Source organism: Sylvia atricapilla, chromosome Z, assembly GCF_009819655.1.
Source record: "Sylvia atricapilla isolate bSylAtr1 chromosome Z, bSylAtr1.pri, whole genome shotgun sequence".
Classification (NCBI taxonomy): Eukaryota; Metazoa; Chordata; class Aves; order Passeriformes; family Sylviidae; genus Sylvia; species Sylvia atricapilla.
Window position 1 is genome coordinate 79,600,295 of NC_089174.1, and position 22,681 is coordinate 79,622,975.

At 38.7% G+C, this 22,681-nt stretch overlaps 1 protein-coding gene across 2 annotated transcripts in view; it reads left to right on the forward strand.

The window, feature by feature from the left end:
- The first annotated feature begins 444 nt into the window (after window positions 1–444).
- Window positions 445–22,681, forward strand: part of ERBIN (erbb2 interacting protein) — a 117,475-nt gene continuing 95,238 nt past the window's right edge. The window contains exons 1-2 of one of the 2 annotated variants that reach the window (XM_066338998.1): window positions 445–630; window positions 954–1,034. The gene's annotated coding sequence lies outside the window, so the exon portion shown is untranslated. Of the gene's footprint in view, window positions 631–880; window positions 1,035–20,591; window positions 20,704–22,681 lie in introns of those variants that run through there. The other variant, XM_066338994.1, reaches the window with a different exon arrangement.

Consider the following 22,681-nt stretch of genomic DNA (forward strand, 5'->3'; position numbering starts at 1 on the left):
CAGAAGACAAACCGGGGCAGGCCCCAGGCCGGGCGGCAGCGGCAGGAGCCATTCCGCGGCGGCCAGACGCGGCCCCCGCCCGGCGCCGCTGCCGCCTCCCCGCGGCCGGCGCCCCCCGCCCGCCTCGCCGCGCTCCGGCACGGCCCGCCCCCGCCGGGCGCCATTGGCCGCTCCGCCCGTCCCTCACGGCCTTCCCCCGCTCGGCCCCCGCCCGGCGCTGGCCGCCCGGCCCTCCTCCCGCCCGGCACAGCCAGTGCGGGCGCGCCCGCCGCGCCTGCCTGCTCCCGCTCCCGCTCCCGCCCGAGCCCGCTCCCGCCCGCCTCCGCCTCCGCCAGGTCTCGGCCCGGGCCCTGCTCCCGCTCCGCCCCCCGTGCCGCGGCAGTGCCTCCCCCGCCCGGCCAGCGGTGCGCGGCGCCGGCAGCAGCAGGGGCGCGGCGGCTTCGCCCACTGCCACCTCCCCTTCCCCCCGCCGCGTGTCTGCCCGGGGCGCTCATTCCCCTCGCCGCAGCTCCGCCGCCTCCCCGCGCCCCCCGCTGCCGAGGCCGGGGAGGGGGGCGGGAGGCTGAAGCCGCGGGAGAAGGGGGAAGTGTGCGAGAGGAGGCGGGGAGCGAGGGCGGCGGCGGCGGGCAGGTGAGGCAGGCGGCCATCCCGCTTCCCTTCAGCCCCCGGCTCGGGCAGCGCGACCCCCGGCGCGGAGCGGGGAGGAGCGGCCGTGGCCATCGCGCCGGGCCGGCGGGCGGGCGAGGGGCGGCGGGCCGGGCCGGGCCGGGCCGCGGTGGGTGGTGGGGGCGCTGCGGTGTCGCCGCCGGGCGGGGCAGACCCCGGCGGGGCCGGGAGGAGCCCGGCTGCTCTGCTGCGCTCTCCCCGCGCACACGAAGTCGCCCGTCCTCGGCGAGAGCTGCTAACGTTCCTTCTCCGCCTCCCCCGGCTCTCTGCCCTCTTCATCCCTGAAGAAGAAAACTCGATTGGATTTTACTTGGGGTCGGGAAAAAAAACTCCTGCCTGGATCTGGTTTAGACGCCCCGACAGCTAAGGTAAATAGGGAAGGCTTGGGATCCGCCGCAACAAAAAACAACAGAAAAATCCTTCCTCTGGAAAGGGGGTGGAGAAAAAGCAAGGAGTTCAGGCTTCGTTTTATATCCTGTTTTTGGCCTTTATATTTTGTCTCTGTTTTCCGCCTTGGCCTGCACGGTTTAGCTGCTCATTGTGTTTCTCGTCTCGCCCGAACGTGTGAACCGAGGCGCTGGTTTCATGGAGGCAGGGAAAGAGTCCATGAGACCGAAAGTTTTTAATCTCATCGGACACAGAAGTTTCTTTGTTTGGTCCGAGAAGGCACTGAGCTGAAGCTGCTCGACTGCGTAACTGCTGCTTCAGCTCCCTCCCTTCCAAAGCGTTTGGTAACCCTGCGAGTACCATTAACTTGTCGGGAAATGAGAAAGTCATGAACGGGGTAATATCTTTTTATTTAATGGAAAGATCTTGAGGCTTCGTCTTTATGTCTGCCTTGTTTTCTGGAATATCGGTTAGTGTCTGGGCGGACTTCTTCAGGATTGCTGTTAAGTTTCTTTATAAAAATATGCCCTCCTGGTCATCTGTAAATGTCGCAGTTTTTCCTTCGATTGTTGCAGTCACCCGTTTTCTTCCCCTTCACTCTCTCTGTTCTCAAAGGGGGAGTTGGACTGTTTGTTTTTTAGCTTGTATAGCGGAGGTCTGTCCTGCATTTTGATCCTTGCGAACTTCATTTTAGTGCCCTTCATTTAAAACAAAATACAGAACAGAACCAAAGCAGATAGCTAGTCGTCTGATTTCTTTAAAGAGCATGCAGTTGAAGCTGTTAATGTAACCTTGATGGGTTTTGACGACCACTTTCTAATTTTTTTGAAGGAACTTCTTTTTGAGGCTGTTGAAGGGATAGCTAAACGTTAAGTTTTGGTGTAAGATTTTGTACCTCTGGTGCTTGTTATGCCAACTGACTAGAGGCATGTTTATTTCACATGCGTCAAAGAGAGAATTACAGGTTGGTTCTATCGTGAAGGCAAGGAATTTCTCATATTGTGAATTTTCAAAATGAAGTAGAAGCCGTACCTCTGGAATGTTTTTTCCTGTTTGTCAAACTCAGAAGCAATGTGTTGGTCAGATAGGATATGTATGCTTCAGTCTTGCCAGTGACTGACGTCTTCTGGTATTTGGGAGTCTTGGACAAAGTAATTTCTGTGGAAAAAATTTGACTCTCCTGCATAGGCAGCTCTTTAACATCATGGAGTAATTTAGTGCTTTAAGAAAAAACAATCCAACTCCATCTGTTTGATACACTGCAAAGAAAAATCTTAACATATAAATGCCTAAAGTGGCTTCAGCGGCTGATAACAAATTATTTGACTTGCAGTTTATAGACTTACCTTTCCAGGCAGCAGTAAGGGTTATTCTTAGGCATCAGAAAGATCTGGACAAAATAAATGGCAGTGAACTTTGCTTTCCTTATGTGGCTGATGCTTGGCAGAAAGTCTGAATAGAGTAATCCTTTTACAAAGAACCATCCCTTTCCAGAGCAGTGTTTCAGTCCCAATAATGACTTGAGATTCTTGAGGGGAGGGTGAGGAGTTGTAGCTGTGCATGACAAATTTAGTTGTAAACCAGTATGCTGATAATCAAGGCAATTTTGTTTCTTTTCAGGCCTTTTGTGTTTCTCATGATGCACTTGATATTTTTCAATGCCATGTAGAAGAATAGTTCCTTGTAGTGGAGGCACAACTTTTTACGCTAGTGTTTTGTCACCATGGTAGCTATGGGTAAGGCCCTTTTTAATGATGAAAGTGTAATTCAGTACTGCTTACAGCTCATGGTTATATCACTGAATGCCATTCATGTCATTAACATAGTTTGGGAGTAACATGAAGGGATGTATTCTTTCTTGAGATGAGCACTGGCAACTAAAAATCAGTCTGACATTGATATTCTTATTATGAATGAAATTATTTAACCTTACACATGGTAACTCATCTGCTTGAAACAGCACTTTTATAGCTATGTGTTGATGGCTTGAGGAAACATTCTTTTGACCTGGCTGGTTCTTACTCATGAATTAAATTAAGCTCAAGTAAACATCGCTAATTTTAAGAAGGTATGTTTGTAATCAAAGAGCTAGAAGTTGCAGTGTATGGCATAGTATGGAACACGATTATTATTGAAGTGATTACTATATTAGTAAAATATGAATAGATTTGTCTTCTGCATAAGCTGCACAGTGTAAACAAAGCTCTGTAGCCTATCAATTTGTATATCATGTTCATATAGAGTGGATGAGGGGGCTCTGTGGAGAAATTATTAATGATTGATAGTTTCTTAGCATATTAAGCTGGTGGTCTCAGAAAACAGTGTTATGATTTATTCTCAGTGGAATTCATTAGAATCTGTAGTCCCAGGCATTAAGAGCCATGCGTGGAAGATCAAAGCTAAGGAGACTTGCACATGTGTAACATACATTATACCTCCCTTGTTAGCAGTAGGTTCTAGAAATAGAAGGGGATGGGAGCAAATTCCTCAGCTCGGCTTTCCTGTAGGGCTGAAATGAATCACTGTCTGTCTGCTCTGCGTTCTTATTTTGTTTTTGTCCTTCCTGCTCCTGAGCAAAAAGGAAAATCTTTTCGGGAAAATGTTATGTAAAGATCAGATAGTTGATATGTTGTATCTTCAGCAGATTCTCCCTATAGAATAACCTGATCTGCTGAAGAAGTGCCTGACATTTAGTTCTCACAGAGGAATTAGAGATCTAACCTTTTCCAAATGAGTTACTAGTTGAGTTGGCAGGAGAGTTACTTGTATGGATATGAAAATAGTAGACAGTATTCCTGTGTGAGCTTGCAACTGTTCACAATGACATTTGGAATAGATAGTTAAATGAAGATTATCTGGAAAATGAAGATTTATAAACATTGCTATTTTACATTGTCAGCTTTTCAGTAAGTACAACAATGTGTCAAAGGACACTTTTCACATCAGAATGAAAACATTGAAGGTAGTTTGAGTAGAAAATAGTCTGTATTAACCATGGGTATGGGATTTCTTTTAGCTTTTTTCTGGTTGTTGTAAAAAGGTTACTTCACTGAAATACAGCTTTCATGTTGAACCAAGAATACAGTGTTTGGGTGTTGAGTCAAATCTTAAAAATGTAAGATTTCAAAGTAAGGTTGCAGATTTTTGAGAGATTTATATATCTCCTGTCTAATTAAATTGGAAAAATTGTTATGCTAGAATCAATGGTATTTTTCTTATTCAGTAATCTCAGGATAATTGGGCTTTTTCTGCTGCCTTGCCTTCATTGTTGCCAGATGAAAAATCATTTGCACCTGGTGGGCTAATACAATGCTTATTCTTCAAAAACCACTGGCCTATGGAGCTGCACAATGGTTATTCTTTAGGAAGAACTGGAAAGCAACCAGCCCAGTTGTGCCAACTTTCACCAGCTCCCAAGCAGTCAGCTATGACTTTGGGGTTGCTGACCACCAGGGACCACCAAAGACACTCCCAGGACAGAAGAACACATGTGGAAAGGGGAGGGAAAATGTGTTAATGATTTTTTGGGAAATGGTTATCATATGTATGTTTATTCCAGGAAATCAGTGCATACATATGTAAAATATCGTATATAAATGGGAGCTTTTTCTGTAGGCAGCATGCATGGTATTTTGGAGGAGATATCCTCTCGTGCATCCAGCCACATAAAGAATGCCCGCTTCTTAATGCTACATTGGTGGTAAGGAGTTTATTATTATTACTGATTTTTGGTAACAGTTTTGGTGATTCAGATGGGACCTAGTCCTGAATTTCAGTGGATCCAAAGAAACATCATTAGTCACCAGTTATTTTTAAGATACTTGTTTATCTGATGCTTAAATTTCAGTACAGATGTTTGAATTATTGCTCTTTGTTTCCCTAAAGGGGGTACAGAAGCATGGTATTTCATCAGTAGTTTGCAATTCCACCTTCAAAAGTACATTGTGACTTCACATAATTGAGAAATAAAACTGAAAAAAACTCTTCTTTTGGTCTAAATGAAACCAAATTGAAGTGTACTTATGTTGGAGGCCATCAGCATTGCAGCTGTCCTGCCTAGGGTAAAAACTTAAAGCTCAAAGTATAAAAAAGTAAGTGTTTAAATTAAAAAGTAGATTAGTTTCTTTCTGTTCTTGGAAGGAATTTGTGGGTACTTGACACTAAGCAATCACTGTGAGTAGGAACAAACAGTGATGATTAAGCAGAGTCTGAGGACAATCTGAACCATGTTGGCTGCTGTGGAGATCCTGGTAGTTGTTATAATGTCAGAAGGTAGCCGAGCCTTACAAGGCTCAATCTTATTAGATAAGATGGTTTGTATAGGTTGGGGTGTAACTGCTGTGAGCTCGCAGTGCTCAAGGCCTGCTTCTTGTGTCAGCTGTCTGGGGCCAGCTTTAGGAATGAAGGAAGCTTGGTTTGAAGTATTAGTAAAAGTTACAAATACTTGAAGTGAAATGTTTATAATTTGAGTATTAATTTGTAATGGTATTTTCCTGTGAAGTGGCCAGAGTTCTATTCTCCTTGCTGGAGAAAGCTCCAATCCTAATAAATAAATAGATAAAAATACTTGAAGTTCTGGTATTGTGTTAAAGGTAGATGCAGAAGGATGGTCTTTTTTTTTTTTTTTTTTTTTTAAGTAATGTGTTTTGAGTTTTACTGCTGCCTTTAGAGTCTTTTCACCAGTTTTCAACTCTTAAGTTGGCATGAGAAGTTCCTGTAGCAACTATGTAAGGCGTTTCATCTTCCCAGACAATTATGGAAGAGAAGTTTCATGCTTTGCTTTCATTCTTGTTTTGTCCTCTGTCCCATGATGTGGGGTGTGTGATGACTACATTTGCAGAAATTATTTCTTCAGCATTTTTTGTCCTCCTTGTCCTTGGAGTTTTTCACTACATATCTTCCAAAACTTCCAAGTTGTAAGAAGCAGAAGAGAGGGCGTCAGTGCTTTGAGCTATGTTAGTGCATCTACAGAAACATCTGAAATGCAGTGCCAGATGATTGAATGTCATTCGGAGGTTTGATCATCCGGAATGACTGTAGATACCATTATAAGTGTTTGAATGGTAAAAAGTGTTTCCAGGCTTGTCTACAAGACTTCTGATAGACTGCTAAGGTTTGAGAGCTGCTGCTTTTTCCCCACATGTGGCTGTTGTCTTCCTGGCATTACGCTACCAGAGGGGAGAAATAATGGTTTAGAAGATCAATCCATTTGTCAGCAATTTGATCAAGTTACTGCAGGTCTTTTGTCTTACAGGTAACCCTAAAGATAACATGGATTTTTATATTTTAAACTGGGTATTGGAGAACAGTTAGTATTGGGAATTACAGGGGTTTTTTTTGTCTGTGGAAAGATGCTGCTTAAAAATCTGTATGTGCTTATGCTCGCTTATGGTTAAAGCAACAAAAAGCTTGGTTGTAGTAGTATTTACAAAATTGAGGTCTGTATTTTCGTTAAAATTAAATGAAGAGTGTATCAGCATAGTAGTCTAAATCTTCCATGATTTAAATGCTTTGTAGATGCTTGCTTTCCATGGTTATGCTACTGAGTGTGATATTTAGATGTTTAATTTACTTAGGTTCCACTTTGGCCTTTGAGATGGGTCTGCTTAAAGGAGGATCAGTGAACGTGCAGACAGCAGATAATGTTCACTGATCTCCTGCTGCTGGTATGTTGGCTTGCTGTGGCATGTTAGTCTGTGGTGGCCTGGAATGTGAGGTTGGTAGTTAGCTCCTTTTAGGAGAACGTACTCATTTTCGGTTACTTCTGGTCACAAAATCATATGTGGTGCTAACCCTGGAGCTCTGTCGGTTATTTAATTTCCGAGCTACTCTATGTTTTTGGGGGATTGGCAGTAAAAGTCATCACTGAGGGAGAAAATTCAAAAGTTCACTTCTTCCTGGTTCATACCTGATCAGTCTTTATACCATTTATGTCTGCTGTGCTGTAGTAAACTTACACAGGGTGATTTGTTCCAAGTAATTAATGAGTTCTTTAAACCTCTTGGAGGAGTTACAGGCGAAGGGAATTGAGTGTGCTGTGCTAGAAAACAGTATTTGGAACAAACCTACAATTTTACTTGTGTCAGGTCACTCTTGCTGGTTCATATATGGGTGTCGGGAAACTGTTAAAAACAAGGTAACAAATATTAAGGACTCTAAGTAAGAAGAGGTGGAAAAGGATGGAAATAGACATGTTTAACCATCTTCTCAAAATGTGACAGGGATAATCAGTTGGAACTCAAAATTTGTCAATCCATCTGGCTCTGATCCTGATGAGTAAGATGAGAAACGTTGATAAGGGGGAAGAAAAAGAACTTCAGAGCTTTACTATTTCCCTATAATATTGTTTATCTATAGTGCACCTTATTTGTGTTTTTTAGAAGAGTTTTTGTTTTCCTGAACAACATTTCTGAGGTTGTGGGCTTTTTGTTGCTATTAGACAGTCCTGTTCTTCCAGTGTTTTATTTTTGATTCAGATGTTAAGGCTTTGGGTCTGATACCAAATATTTAATCTAACTAAATGAAAATGTAAATAATACAAGTACTAGAAAAGCAAGACATACTTAAAATAGATTTTAACAGTCTTGAGGTTAATTTACTCTTTCATTTGTGTTTGTCTGTGTGAGTTCATCAATTTTTCAGGGAGCCTTTATTTAGTTTTGCTTTACTAAAACAAAACAGAAGAAATGCTGAGGATCTTGGTGTTATTGTGGTTTTGCAATGCTGTTCATACTGGAAAAAGACAGTAAAGCAGGCAGCATTTCTATGGGAAGTTGTGAGATCTGTTGGAGATGTATTGTCATCATTTCAGATGTCCTGTAGCCTTTCATGACATCAGTTACTGAATTGGTTTTTTTAGCAGTGGGTGGTGACCTGACAAGGGAAAGACTGTGGCCTTGCCGATGGAGCAGTTTAGAGGAAAGTGTTACAGAGTGGGAGAGAAACATGTCATTAATCAATATTTTTCTCTTATCCTCTTTCTTACTTTGCTTCTCATTTCAAATAAACTAACCAATGAAGAACCAACAAATTGTTCCTTAACCTTTTAAAAACAGTACTTTCTCTTGTCTATGGAGCAAATCCTTGCTTATTTCCACTGAATTTAAATATATATTTGCTCATTTTGGATTTGTAGCTCATGCATCCTTCCACTGGTGTTAAATCTTGACCAGATTTTAAATTTTGGCTTTAGAGCATGAAGTATCTGCAAAGGAATAACTTTCCCTCAAAATCAGAATCTCATTTCCCCCAGTTTTGTATTAACTTGTTTTTAATCTTTGAAGTCTGAAGTATGCATTGGACAGCTCAAATTAATTGACATCACAGCTATGAAAGTCTCTGGAATTCCTGCATTGTGCTCTTTCAGTCACTTTTTCCTGTTCGGAGGAAAGAAGGTGACATGTTAATAGCAAATCAGCATGGCAGTGTTCCACTTTTTGCTTCAGTAGTGTCAAAGTGGTATTGTAGCTCTATTTTTTTCTCATGCTGGAAAGCATAAGGTGTCAGAAGTTAACACTTTTAAGTTTGGTTATTATTAAATTAACTTTTAATTCAGTTTTGATGCTATAATTAGCATTTTGATGAGAAGGAAGACTCTTTAGTTAATCTTAAATCTCCTGTGAGGTGAAAAACTTGGTTTTGGCTTCCAGTAGTGAATTACTATCCCTATTGAAAACACTTCTAAGAGAGAGTGTACTTAAATATAATTGTCTTGATACTAAGTTTTTTGTAAAAAAGTTATTTTAAGCAGTACACTCTTGTTCTTCCCTTTCTAAAGAGGCAAAAATACTTAGGAAACAATTCAGGAATAACCTCCTGCTAATTTTTTTGGATCAGTTGCTTATGTGATCTGCAAAATGCCTGGTAGAGTAAAATAAAAATAAGAACTCTTTTCTGTAATCATTATCCATTCACCTAGAGGAACACAACACTAAGTAAGGGAAAAAATTATTTAGTACAAAAATACTAACTAAATGTTAGTATTATATAATACACTAATATTTAGTTATACTGAATGTTCATCACTGTGTCGGGAGTGAAAAGGGGTTATAAGTTGGTAAAAGTCAACCATGCATTGTGAGAGAAAAGCAGAGTAAATAGAGGACAAGAATGACAGTGCTTACCCACACGGAAGGTGTAAAGAGTGTTGTAGTTAGAAAGAACCCCAGCCAGTGCAGAGGGGAGTAATTCTTCTTCATCACATTGGGAACAACTAATTGGAATGTATTGGGATCCATGTATTAGATCTGTATTGCATTAGATCTGTATTTGCTGTAAAATTAATATAAAGAAAAACAGTAAACAGAGGTAAATGGCTTCAGGGATTCCTTTATGTCTGTGACAGTAACTCTTAAAACTGCTGAGGATGATGTTAAGATAATATGTAGCATAATTACTGTATAAACTAGAGGGACAAGATGCCTAAAGTCTGCAAAATACAGCCTTTTCTGTTTTGGTTTTTGAATCTTTGCTTTTTTAAAAAATAGTGGCTACTGCTTATTGTAGCCATTCCTGATTGTAGTGAAAAAGGTGTACTAAAGTAAAACTATGTCTAAAGCTGCATTATAAATAAAGGCTTCTGCTTTTAGTACTGCATTTTATACTAAATATATAAGAACTAAAACCAAACTGGCTTGTTGAAGTGGGTAAAACTTAGAAGGCAGACAGACAGTTCTTTAAAGGAGGAGGAATTATAAAGTAGAATGGAAGTCCAGTCCTATGTATTATTTCTCTTCAAGTAGTAACTTCCATTAGGGCACTGCATAGTCTTTTAAGTGTTTATTTGTGGGTTTTGGTAGGATATATATATATATTTTGAAATATACCAAATTCAAAATGGGAAATGAATATATATACACATATGTACTTCCTTTGAACTCTGGTCTATGAATGTGTTTCTATTTATCTTCCTGTTACCATAGATTGAGTTACGTAACCTGTCTGGATTTGTTTTTCTGGGCAGTTACTAGTCAGAGGGTTTTGAGTGTAGTTCTTCCTTCCCCTCCTGTGTACCCAACATCTGCTTACTTTGTATCTCAAGTGTTCTGCACCTGCTGTATTATTCTGACCACTGTTGTTTGATCCATCCTAGCTTTAGGTAGGAATTCTGACAATTGCGTTTTTGAGGGAGAGTGCATGTAAGGCAGGGCATCAGGGGCTGGGCTTCTTTTTATGTGTAGATCATACAATTTAGTAAGCTTTTAAATAACCAGTAATCTTCTGATAAGAAATACTTTATTTTTAAAATTATTTTTTCTCCTTTCTGGTTTCTGTGCTGACCTGTTTTGTGTTGCAGATCACCTGAATTTATCTGCAGGCAATTATGTGCAGAGTCTGATTAATAGATGAGAACTTCTCTTTTATAGTGAAATGCTGTGTATTTACAGCAGTGCAGCTTGCTTGTCAAAAACCTTTGGTGTCTGCTGCAGATGGCTGCATAGTCTTAAGGAGTGGCTTCCTGGCTGCATTGTACATGAAGTGCCAAACACTGAGAGCAGTTCTGTTCTGGAATGCCAAAATACATTAAATCCATTCAGGAAGCAACATATGTCAAACGAATAAAAATATCATATTCATGTGAAACAGAATGTTGTAATTAGGTTTTTCAAACCTATTTTATTTCCTGAGTTAAGGCCTTAAAAAAGGGCTTTTTGTATTGAGAATGGTATTAAATACCAATTGCTGACTTACACTGTTAGCATTTTCACTACTGTTTGTTTCTCCACCCCCCTTTTTTTTTTTTTTTTAACATATGCCATAGATGTTGAAACCAGCAGTCTGTCAATAAGAATGAAGGAATGGGAAAATAATAATTGTTTTTCCTCCTTGGATATCTAGGCCTCCTTGGATATCTGTGCATGTTTTTGGTGGGTGATTTGGTTTTTTGGTTCATTGGAGGTATTGGTTTTATTTTGTTGGGGTTTTTTTTTTGTTTGTTAGGGTTTTTTTAATGCTGATAGTGTATGTGTTGCTTTACAGCACTGAGAGAAGTATGATACTTGTTACTGCAGGTACAAAACCATGGTTGATTAAAATAAGGAGTGAAGGATTTTGCTTCTGCTCAGTGTCTAATTTCCAGCAAGTTCTCGAGACAAGGAGTAAGAACATTTATAACTAATAGCTCCAAATATTGCAAGGTTTTATTATTATAAAGACACAAGCCTGAGGCCAAGCATTTTGTTGCTTATTATTCCATGTTGCCAAAGTAAGGTGGTATTCACTTTCATTTCTCCTAGGTAGAAGGCAAAAGGTGTTAAAAAGTGCGTAGACAGAAAAATACATGTATCTCTAAAAGCTGTAATTTAATCTGATTAGCTTCTAACTAATATATTGCATAATTTTTACTGATCTGAAATAAATGAAAAGCCTCTCTAAGCCAGGGGAATGAAGTATGTATCTTTTTAAAGCAATTTTGCTTGTTCTTTCTGAATGTAATTTTTCTCTTGTTTTTTCTTTCTGTTCAGTCCTTATGATTAGAAATGGAGTTAAAAATTAACTTCAGAAAATTAACTTACATAACATCCTAATTGCTGTTCAGTCTTGTGTAAGAAATGAGAGGTCCTTGAAAGAGAAGAGAGGGCAAATATTTTACTTCATAGCTGTGGAAGGCACGGATTTATTTAAAACAAGGATTTAATAATAAAGTAGCTTCATGGGAAGCAGAGTCTGTAGCAGAGGCCATAACTGCTGTAGTTTCTGTAGTTTTGGGGGGGATTGTGGGTTTGGGTTTAGGTTTAGGGTTGGAAGCACGATACATTCTTGTCTCTTGAATTGAAAAAGGAGGTGCTGCTGTGTTTGTTTTCTGGCTTAAATTCCACTCCCCGAGATTTTTAGCTGTCCCATGGTAATGGTACCACCATTTAAAGATTTGCTTGTCTGCTGAGAGATGAGACAAATCCTGGAGTTGCTGGTTTATATCTTGGTCCAAGTCAGCTGGGGTTTTTTCTGCTCTGTATTTATCCAGGCAGTCCAGCTGCCTTCCCTGAATGTGATGTGTGTGCGTTTGGTCTCAGCTGCGTGGTCTCAGCCTTCTTTGGGATAGTTATGGGAAAATCTATAGACAAATGTTCAGGTATACATGAGCTTTCCTTCTTCTCAGCCTTTGTTCTTCTTTGAAGTGTGGTGTTCATCTTCATTCTTGTCACCAAATTTTGTGTCCTGAAGGAGCAGTGGTCCTGCTAGCCGCAGAGAAGCCTGACCTGTTCAAGCACAGTTAATTCCAGTCTTTCTGCTCATCTCCCGGCTCTCAGTGGCTAGAGGAGTGGTCTGTAGCTATTGAATTGTAGGAAGTACCAGAAGTAGTAACACAAAGAAATGTCTTCCCAGGTCTGTGTTTTCTTTTTGTTTCTTCTCAAATGTACTTCAGGTATACAGGCAAGTATCTGAGAGTGTCCCTCTCCTCCCTGCACCTTACACCTATTTGTTAATTCTGTTGAGTCTGGCCTGGTTTGCTGACATTTTCAGTGTGAAATAACAAGTAAAATCTTACTTTCACTTTAGCCCTTGTCGTCATGAGTAGCAGGAATTGATTTTCAAACAGACTTGGAAATTAGTTCACACACCTGAGTTCAAGTTAGACTTGCTACTATCATAGTGTTAATGGAGTTGTCCAGAAAGCATAAGCTTGACACAACATTTGGGTTTCCCTTTTTGGAATGTGTAAATGTTGCAGATTGCAGTGTACTTGCAAGAGTTATAATGTGTTGTCTTTTCTCACTCTTTAACCAACTGCAACTGTCATCAAAGCACTTGTCATTTCTGGTTTTAATAGACAGATAGTGCTGTGGAATCTACAGTGGTTTTTTTTTTCCCACCATGGCATTTATTCCAAATTTTTTTTTCAAGATTTTTCTGTGCTGTTTGTTGTACATACCTGTTTTATACCTCTTCATTAAACAGTTGAGTTGTTTTATCTTTGGTTGTTTTGTTCCTTCTTAAGATACTGTGTAACTTAATTTTACTCTCTGATTTAACTAACACGATGTGCAACTGTTGTGACTTTTTAAAAGCATGTTGCCTGTTATGCTTTGTTTCATCCTTTCTTTTGGTTTCTTTCGGAATATGTCCGTTCTCCTTAGGCTCTGGCACCTCGGTAATGTTGATTTGAGAGCAAACCATCGGACAGCATCATGGAAGAATTCTTTTTAATGAAAAAAAGCTGTTTCTATTTCTTCTTATCAAGATTTACTGTTAAGTCTGTTTTTGAAGTGTATGGTGTGGGTGGCTTTAAGTTAGTTAGTAGGAGGAACTGTAGAAGAGGAATTTAGATGAGAAACTCGGGTGCAGTGTTAAGACTGGTTTAGTCCATACCAGTTACTAGCTTTGCTTTACATCCAAGTATCTGAAGGTTAATAGAAAACGTCTTATTTCATGGACTTAATTTAGGGCAAATCACCTTTACCATCAAGATTGGAAAGAGGTTGCATTCTGCTCTAAGTCATGGGCATTACAGGCTATAAAGTGGCAGCTTTTTGATGCTTTAGGAAGCTTGAACTGTATTTCATGTATCTTCACTGCATTTAAAGAACAGTGGGACACATGGAAAATACATGTAGATCAGTAGCTCTGTTGCACATATAAAATAATTTTTTATAAATCTATTCAGTATACCTATTAATGGTTTAAATTACAGGTTGATATTAATTGAATATTTTTCTAAATTTTTTTAACCTTAATATCAGGCCAAAGTGAACAACAGAGACTTTCTGTCAATAGTGCTTCTTTACAAGTGCCTCCTTGTATTGATCGCTTTGGAATTTATAAAGGATTTCTGCTTTGGTTAAAAGAAAGTAAGTGTGTGTAATTTTTGAACTTACTATGTTGGAGGTGATGGTCTGTATACTTTTGTGTGCTTTATTCTCATTCCCTCAAGTCTCTTATAAATTTAAAGCATTGCTTTGTGGGCAAATAATTGACTTTTTGTTGCAAAAACATGCACAGCACTTGCTGAGCAACAGTGTCTTGAAGTTCAGACCACATCCTGTGAATATTTCTTTCAGTTTTGTAGAGTAGAACCTGCCGGTAGCATCAGTGTCTGGACTATTCATTGAATTCACTGAGCATCCTTGCTTCTTCTTGGCTGCCTGTATATGTTTATCATGGTGAATTTTTTTTTTCTTTAATTCCTCCCTCCTGCCCCCTCCACCAGAACAATGAATCCGAGGTGGACTAAATTATAAATGTAACACGCATGAATTCACACAATGAATTTTGCCATCAACATGCGAGCATTAAAATATGCTAGCATATTCTTTTTATAAATTTTTCTGTACTAAAAGAAAAATACCAGTAGTAAAGAAGTTATCACTTTTACTTTAAAGGAGTTTTAATTTATAAAGCCTGTAGCTAAATGTCTAGTCTTGCATTCTGCTGCATCTGCTCTCCACACTTCCTCTTTGCTTCCGGTGTGGTTCTTTGCATCAGAAGACGAGGTATTGAAAGTGAAGACAAGATATTGAAGGTGGAGACATGATACTGAAAGATTAGTGAGTTGTTGAGCAAGCTGAGCTAAATGAAAAAAAATTCTCCCCTATGTCTTGCAGGTTTTTGCCTTTTGGTTCAGTTACTTATTGGACCTGCAGTGTGGTTGTGCCAACCCTAGCTGTAATAAAAGGCAGGTGAGGGAAAAACAGGGATTGCTCTGGCTTCAGCAGGCTCTAGTTTGAATTTTGCATGATGGAGATTGGCTTGCTTTTTGAGTTCCTGTTGCTAGTTTGGAATAGTCTTCTACTTACTCACAGTAACTGTAAATATCACTATTCGTCGTCAGTGATTTGATCCTTGATAATATGTACATAAAAGTCAGAAGTGCAGTTACAAACTGGAATACTTACCCAGTTACATCTCCTTTTTGGCAGTTTTATAGTCTGCCACCTCCTGTCTCTCTTAGTTTTTCTTGTCATAGGCAGATTGGCTTCTAGACTTGAGACAGTAGACTAGGAATTTAATGTTTCTCTGTAAAATAGTTTTTAATTGCTTCAAGAGTGGGAAATAACTAACCATGGAAAGAAGAAGAAACAGTGAAGACCTTTTCTCCTGAAAGCTGCATTTCAGAGCACTTGCTTTTAAAACATACATGTCTTTAGTTTTAGTTTGTTGGGATTTCTGGTGGCATTGTGTTTTTTATTATCTAGAGGGATCTCTTGATTGAAATGTGTAGATCAACTGTATTTGAATGTGGCATGCTATTCCTTCAGATTGGACTTCAAGGCTAGTGTGAGTAGAGAACTGGAAGGTGATAGGCAGTTGCGATGATTAGTAAACAAGTTCATATGGTATGTATTATGACAAAATTATGGACATAGAAATGTCTGTCACTTAGAGTGTGCAGCGCCTTTATGGTATTTTACTTTTTCAATTTCAGATGGGCTGGGTAGAATCACCTTTATTCATGGAGGGATTGAAAGTGAAGATAATTTAGGGGGCAGAGGATGAAAGAATAAAGGGCGTTTAGGTTCATCATTCTCAAATCTTCTAGGAAGGTTGCGAGCTGGGTGTGGAGGTGCTGTGGGGCAGTAGTGAGGAGCTGTGTATAGTGGTCTCACTTGACTGTACTGCAGGCATGAAACGCAGTATATTTCTGATTCTTCCCTCCTGTTTCCAGAAGGGCCAAACCCCTATATCAGAGAGGAGGTGGCACTCATGGTCATGAATTACATAGAAACAGCTGGTATTTATGCTGTTACCCACTTTTTGATACTCTCATACTGTGCTTATCACTGCTTTTCTGGAGAGACTAGAGTGCAGTGATCTATTAAAGCACTAGTGAGTGTAAAATGTGTTTATTGTTACCTGAGTTTAAATTGCTCTCTGCAATCCACTTCTTAGAGTCATCACATGACAAACGTTTAAATTGAGTTGTGAGGACGTTTTCCTTCTCCAGGCACACCAGTGTTAGTAGAAATTACTTCTGATAGCTTAGCTGTACATTGCCTGCTTACTAGAATGCTAAGGTGTCAAAAGGATAGTTCTCAACACATCCTTAAGCAGCTAAGCTATTTCCCATGACAGCAGTTGTCTATTTGTATGCTCTGCTCTTTAATCTGTAGAGTAACACCTTATCTTCTGATTGATTGATAAGCATTTGATGTAGCATTTCAGGGGGAAATAGTGTTTGCGGTAAGATAATTAATTTTCCTGGGGTTCAAAGATGGGGGAAAAAGCTCAGAATATATTAAGTCCCAAGTTCTCTTGAACGTTACGTTTGGGAAGATAACTTACGTATTAGGCTTTTTCTTTCAAATTATGTAGTACAAGGATTAAGCTATGCAGGATTTGGAGATACTGAATTCTTCCTGAAGGTAGTTTCTAAATGATGATCTTATGCATATTGAGAGTAACTATTATTATGATATTAATTTCTCCAGGACTGGAATTTTGAAAATGTGATGCTAGGGTTGGTTGTTTCTTTTCCTTCCCTCACCCCCAGATTGGAAATATATTAGGATTTTTTTCTTAAATGCATTCATGGTGAGTTAGTTATTAAGATACTGAAGTGTCTGTTGACCTTGTAAATGAGCATGGAAAAAGTTGCATGTTTTTTTGTGTTTCCTTTATTTGTTATTTTATTTTTGAGAGTCTATCTGTAATAAGAATCTAGAGTATGGTAAATTGCAATTGACTCTGAAGCTGGGCAAGTGTAATTTTTTTTTTTGGTACAGTTTTATGTTTGTTTCAATCCCTTCCCCTCTAAGTGAATGTGTGACTGAAATATTATCGACTGCATTCACTTTCACTGTTTTTAGAGTTACCTTTCTCCTGTATTTTTTGCACTTAAACCGCAAAGATTTGTTTCTCTTTTTTTTGATGCAGCAGTTTTGGGATTTTGGGGAAGAATAAGATTTTGAGGGACTGGCGTGTAGTTTTAGTGTTTCAGGCATATGTTGAAATGCTGGGCAGAAAAGGTCTTTTTACATTTGTTCTGGTATGTGGTTAGAATACAAGTTGAACACTGCTTTTTAGATGTATGTGTCTGTATTTATCTCTGTATTTTGAAATGAGTGGGGGAGGGGAGGGGAAGGATATTTACAGATCCATAAAAATGGCTTGTTCTCTCTCTACTAAGATCATGTGTTTTCTGGTATCAGCCCTGACATTCCAATATGAACTGTGAGTCTTGCATGCTGGAATAATAGCCAGTAGTGAAGCTGAGCTTAGCGAGGCTGCTGGAGTGGGTTTCTTTCTACCATTCCCCTTGAGTCATTGATCTAGAAAAGAACTTAGGATCCAACATAGAATTTCAGTGTTAAGGTAGGGTACAAATCAGTCAGCTACTCAACATCATGTACTTAAGCTCACAAAGTATCTGCAAATTGATGCCCTCTTCTGCCAATCACTGGCTTCCAATAACCAGATTATCTTCTAACACTTTTAATGATAGTAGTCAAGTGTGTTTAAGGACTTATTCCTGTTTGTTTTTTTTTTTTAAGTGAAATAAATATGTATCAAAACAACTTCTTGTAATATAGGCTAACTAATTTTAATGTTACCTGTAATTATATGCGTCCTCTGTTTGTCCAATGTAATGGAAAGAAATGCTATGTATTTACTTGCTTTCAGAAGGCAGTTGAGGAGAGCTTTTTTCTGGTTCATGCCCTACTGCATTAATGTAGTTGCTAAAATATTGATTTTGTATAAGCACTGCTAGTAATAATGCTCATATATTCATAAGTTTCTATTTTTCTTATTTGGTGCTTTAGATTCAGCTTAAAAAAATTTAAATAGCATTTAAAATTTTAAAATTTTTCATGCTGGATGAAGAAAATAGAGGGGAAGAATCCTTTGGTACTAAATGATTTTTTCCCCCCTGTTGATTGTTAAAGCAAAATGTTAGATTTTATGCATAGATACACTGATGCAGTAGAACTGACTTAATAAATATCTCAACTAGTATTTTTTACAATATTAAAACTCAATTAGTAGAATATTTCTAATTTTTTTTTTGCTGCTTTAAGCAATCTTTTCCATCACTCAGTGCTCTTAGTTGCTCTTATATTGCTAAGGTAGTGGTGTGATGATGCTCCTTGGCTCTGGGTGGAAATGAAAGTAGTGTCCATTGCGGTGTTCCATCTGGAATCTTTTTCCAGTAAGCTTAGCTGAAGTGATAGATACCCTTGGTTTATAATGTTATATTACCATTTTGGCATTGGCTCTTGGATACATTCTTGCAAACTGTGAAGTACTTGATAGCAGTACTAACTGCATCTAACTTTCCACAGTATTTTAACAAAAATTCATACAGATAACCCGACCCTGATCATTCATGTCATTTATTGAAAAATGGAGTAACAGTGACAGGGGACTAGATACAGTAAAACGAAAAAAAAAGTTCTGTTTTTTAAGTTGTTTTTTTTTTTTTTAATGCAGTTTTCATAATTGTGATAGCAAAGAAAAATCCAAGCTGATTCTTTTCCTATCTGTCTTTGCAGCCACAAAAGCTCTAACATGTTATAACTGCACGGGATGATTTAGGCATTCAGCAGCATAAATTTGTCTAGTTCTCAAAAGTCCTGGTTGTTCATAACTGTTCTGAAATGGGTTTATAACTCAAATGTAATATGAGTCTTTTTTCATATAGTGACCTGCCCATCAGGGGTTTGAGTTAGATTGTCTGGTTGGTATTATTAGATAGTGTGTTTTAATTAAAAATTACAAGTCTCTGATAATGAAAAAGCCAGAAAAAGACCATAGCCTTAGTTCTACTTTCTAAGTTACCCTGTTCTGGAGAAAACTGGCATTAGGAGAAGAAGTGTCTAAGGTATTTCTTCTTATGATATGTAAAATTCTTATTTTCTTACTCCTCCTCAGCTGTTATCTTCTGGAGTCTACTTCACCACCAAGCACTTGTACCATAAATGCCAGGTAATCTGGCAGAGGCAGACTTATCTGGCAGATAAATAATCTGGAAGAGACAGCATACTCAATAGTCCATTCCTTATCTGTAAGATGCCACTTACATCTCAAACTGGACTGAATCTTCTCTGGAAGATCACAAGACAAGAGAGAGGAAAGTTAGTCAGCTGTCCTTAGTTAAGAGCTAAGAAAGCTATTCCAGGCTTTACATCTGCTCCTAAACAATGCGTGTATGAAGAGAGTTGCTAGCTAGATATAAACTTGACTTAATGTGGTAGTTACGTTTGTATTTTCAGTCATGCAAGAATTTTGGCTGTATGTGGGAAAGCAGCAGGAGAATTTTAGAAGGAAGGTTCCAGAGCCACTACTTTAAGAGACAACAGCCCAATTTTTTTATTCCTGAGAAAGCCAGGAAAGTAGCATTGCAGCCATGGCATCCTTCAGAGTTTCTACTTGGGGTGGCCATGGCACCCTGGGGAGCTGATAACAGCAGTGTTTTGGGAAAGGCAGCGAAGATCCGTTAAAGAGCTGTATTACTATGGATGCCTCAGGGTTTGTTAAATCTCAGTGTTCTGGCAGTGGCAGAAAATACTTTATTTTCTTGACAATTCTGTTGCTTCTGTTTGTCTTAAGAACTTAGGAATCAAGAAACTTCAGGAATGATGAAACTGGGTTTTGTGACTATTAAGAGCTAAGCAGGATCTGATCTCCTGAAGAATAGCTTCTTTCAGGAAAGATTCAATTTATCAACATGGAAACTTAGATTTATTAGACCTTTTTTCCTTTTGTGTGGGCTGTATTAGCTGTTTTAAAAACAGATGAGAAGCCATTCTTCTGTATTTTGGCACTGTATTTGAACTGGCTTCAACAAACGTCACTAATAACGGGCCATGGGTGTGTTCCACATGCATCTTAGATTTACTGCATTATTGTGGCCTACTAGCAGGACCACATATTTAAACGTTGTATTCTCAACCTACAGAGTGTATGGCAATACTCCACAAAAGCTCACCAGGCAGAGTAAGCTTCTGAGAAATAGATCCAACTACTTGTAAACAACTGTCTCTGCTCTTGCCAATAGCTGTGGCTGCAGACCTTCAGTAAGACCTCACGTTAAGCTAAATGAAAGGCAGCTGGCAGGTCCAGTTAAAATAATTGAAGCTTTTTTTAAAGGCTCATCTGTTGCAGTGAGTTTTATTTCCCCATGAGGGCTGTGGGAACACTTGTGCCTGTGTGGGTGGTATAGATTCTCTTTCAGAGAACATGCTTGAGATTCAGTCCTGGTCCTGAACATAACTTCTTGCTGGTTTTGGTTAGATTTTGTTAATCTGATAATTGACTCAATTCATGCAAATAACAGGGAGCTGTTCTGAACTCTGGCTTGCTAGTAGTGTATTTGTTTTAATTTTGGCTGCTATAGAAGGAGGAGATCATAATCAGTTCTACATTTTCTGTGTTTTGACACACTGCTTTTTCTGTTTGCATTATGTTCAGATTGGACAAAGAATAAAAATAAATGTTGGTAGAATGGTGGTTGTTGTGGTGAGCTACATATTACTGCTTCTGTGTTGTCTGTGTTTGATTCTGGTGTAGAACAAAGTAAATGTGTGAATTTGAAACTGTCTTAGTTTTGTGCAAGGCCATTTACACCCATCATTTTGAAAACACTTCTTAATTCTCTTTCACAGATCCATGTGGATGGTTTAATAAACTGTTCGACGTTCTGGTGAATCTGTGGTCCCAGTTGAGAAACTGATTCAGGCTCCTATGGTGTAAATTGGCAGTGGTGGAGTGATTTGGGTAGGTGACTGTCTGCATATGTTAAAGGAAATAAGGGGAAATAAATGTTTTGACACACTTTTTGTTTCAGTTACACTCTTTAAATGTGCTATTTAAATCTTCCCACTCACACATGCAAGAATGACAAATTTTTAACTATTGAATTTGTATTACGGTAGCTTGTAGGGATGGTGCAGGAGAAATGTGAATTGTGTTTGCTTTTTCTCAAGGGGTTCTGGGGGTATTCACTGTATTGGCAGTATGCAATACACTTGGGTCACAGAGCATGGTCTGTTTGTGTTTTAAAGTTGGTGAGCTCTGTGTGAGCACTTGGCTTAGAGGCAGTCTGACTTCCATTGCTTCTGCTCTATTTTTCTGCATTGTTTGCTTACTTGGAATTAATAACCCATTTTACAGTAATATATTCATTGTGCAAAAAATAAAATTAATTTCAAACAAATATTTCTGCCCTGGATGGGCTAACTTAGATGCTGTTTCATGCAGAGAAAGGTTAGAGTGATTTGGGTTGGTGTTTTTGGGGGGGAGGGGATCAGCCTTTTTTTTTTTTTTTTCAGTTGCATGCATATGCTGTTGTGGTTCTGTATCCTTGTTATATTGTTAGTGGTATGTTTAGGGTGGGCTAAGAGTGTAGGGAAGTTTTAAAAAAACCTTATTTTTCATCGCATTATTTAATAGCAAATGCAGATAGATGCTCAGAAAGGGGTCATAGAGGAAAGGGGGAAAATAACTAGAATGATGTAGCCTTTTTTAAATAATTTTTGTCCCTTACTGAAGTCCACAAAAATCTCTGGTCGACTACAGTATATACTGGAGTATGATAATATATTGTCTTAGTCCTAATGAGGACTGTTGAGCAAATACATTTTGTTATTTTGCTCTCACCATCTTTTGGTCTGATTCAAGAATGTAGTTAGAATGCACCCACAAATATGTGTAGCTAGCCACAGAAAATGTTGTACTTTCAAGAGGGGTAATATTTTAATGGCAAAAATAATGTTTTAAATGCCAGTAATTGCAGAAATTATGTGCTTGGAAATAAAGAAGTCATGATATTTAAATGAGGAAAATTGTGAAAAGACAGTATCAAGTGTAGGAACCTTTTTTTGAAAATATGTTCATGGGGAAAGAGTGTGTTTTAATGGTAAAATTTAGATGTTGAAGAGCACATTCTTTTTTTGTGGGGAAAATCCTAAATATATATGTGTATATATGTGTTAAAAGTACTTGATACTCTGTGTGAGGGCTTCACAGTTACTGTTTCTGTAGATCCTTGTTTACAGAATTTTGCCAAGTGCCGTTTTTTCTATTAGAGATAACTTTCTTGACTCTGACTAAGGAGTGATATTGTGGAAAAAATTGTCACAAAAGAGAAACAATATTATCATTTAGATAAGTTGGGACTTATAATAAGCTGCTGTGGTTTTACATACTGCCAAGCTAACCACAAAGTGGAGAGTACTGGCAGCAGTGCACAGTTCGGATTTAGTGGAGGTTCTTTTTTTTAATGCTACTAATATTGTTCAATAACATTGAATGTGTGTAAGATAATAGGCAAAACCATATATTTTAATGTTGCTAATAGTATTATGTTAAATTAGAATATGGTTTTATAAATCCTAATTTCATTGTGAATCTGCTTGTTTTTACTTGGAAACACTCAGTATTACTGGGGTAATTGAAATCATATGTTTAAATCTAGAGTTTGCTTCTTATTTTGCAAGTTTGCTCTTACGTCTTGTCCCTCTTTCACTCTTAACAGTTGATTCATTAGCAGCCTTGATTAATGAGTGTTTATTGGGGATAGAAAATCTCTACCCACTAAAAATAACAGGATTTTTAAGCTTTTGATAAGCTGGTGGCTGCACCTACATCTTTAATAGCTGAATTATAAAGCATTGTGATGAAACACTTACTGTAGACAAAAAACTTAGTAAGTGTTCCTCATGTTTTGTGATCATCTTGGGTAGAGATGTTTTAA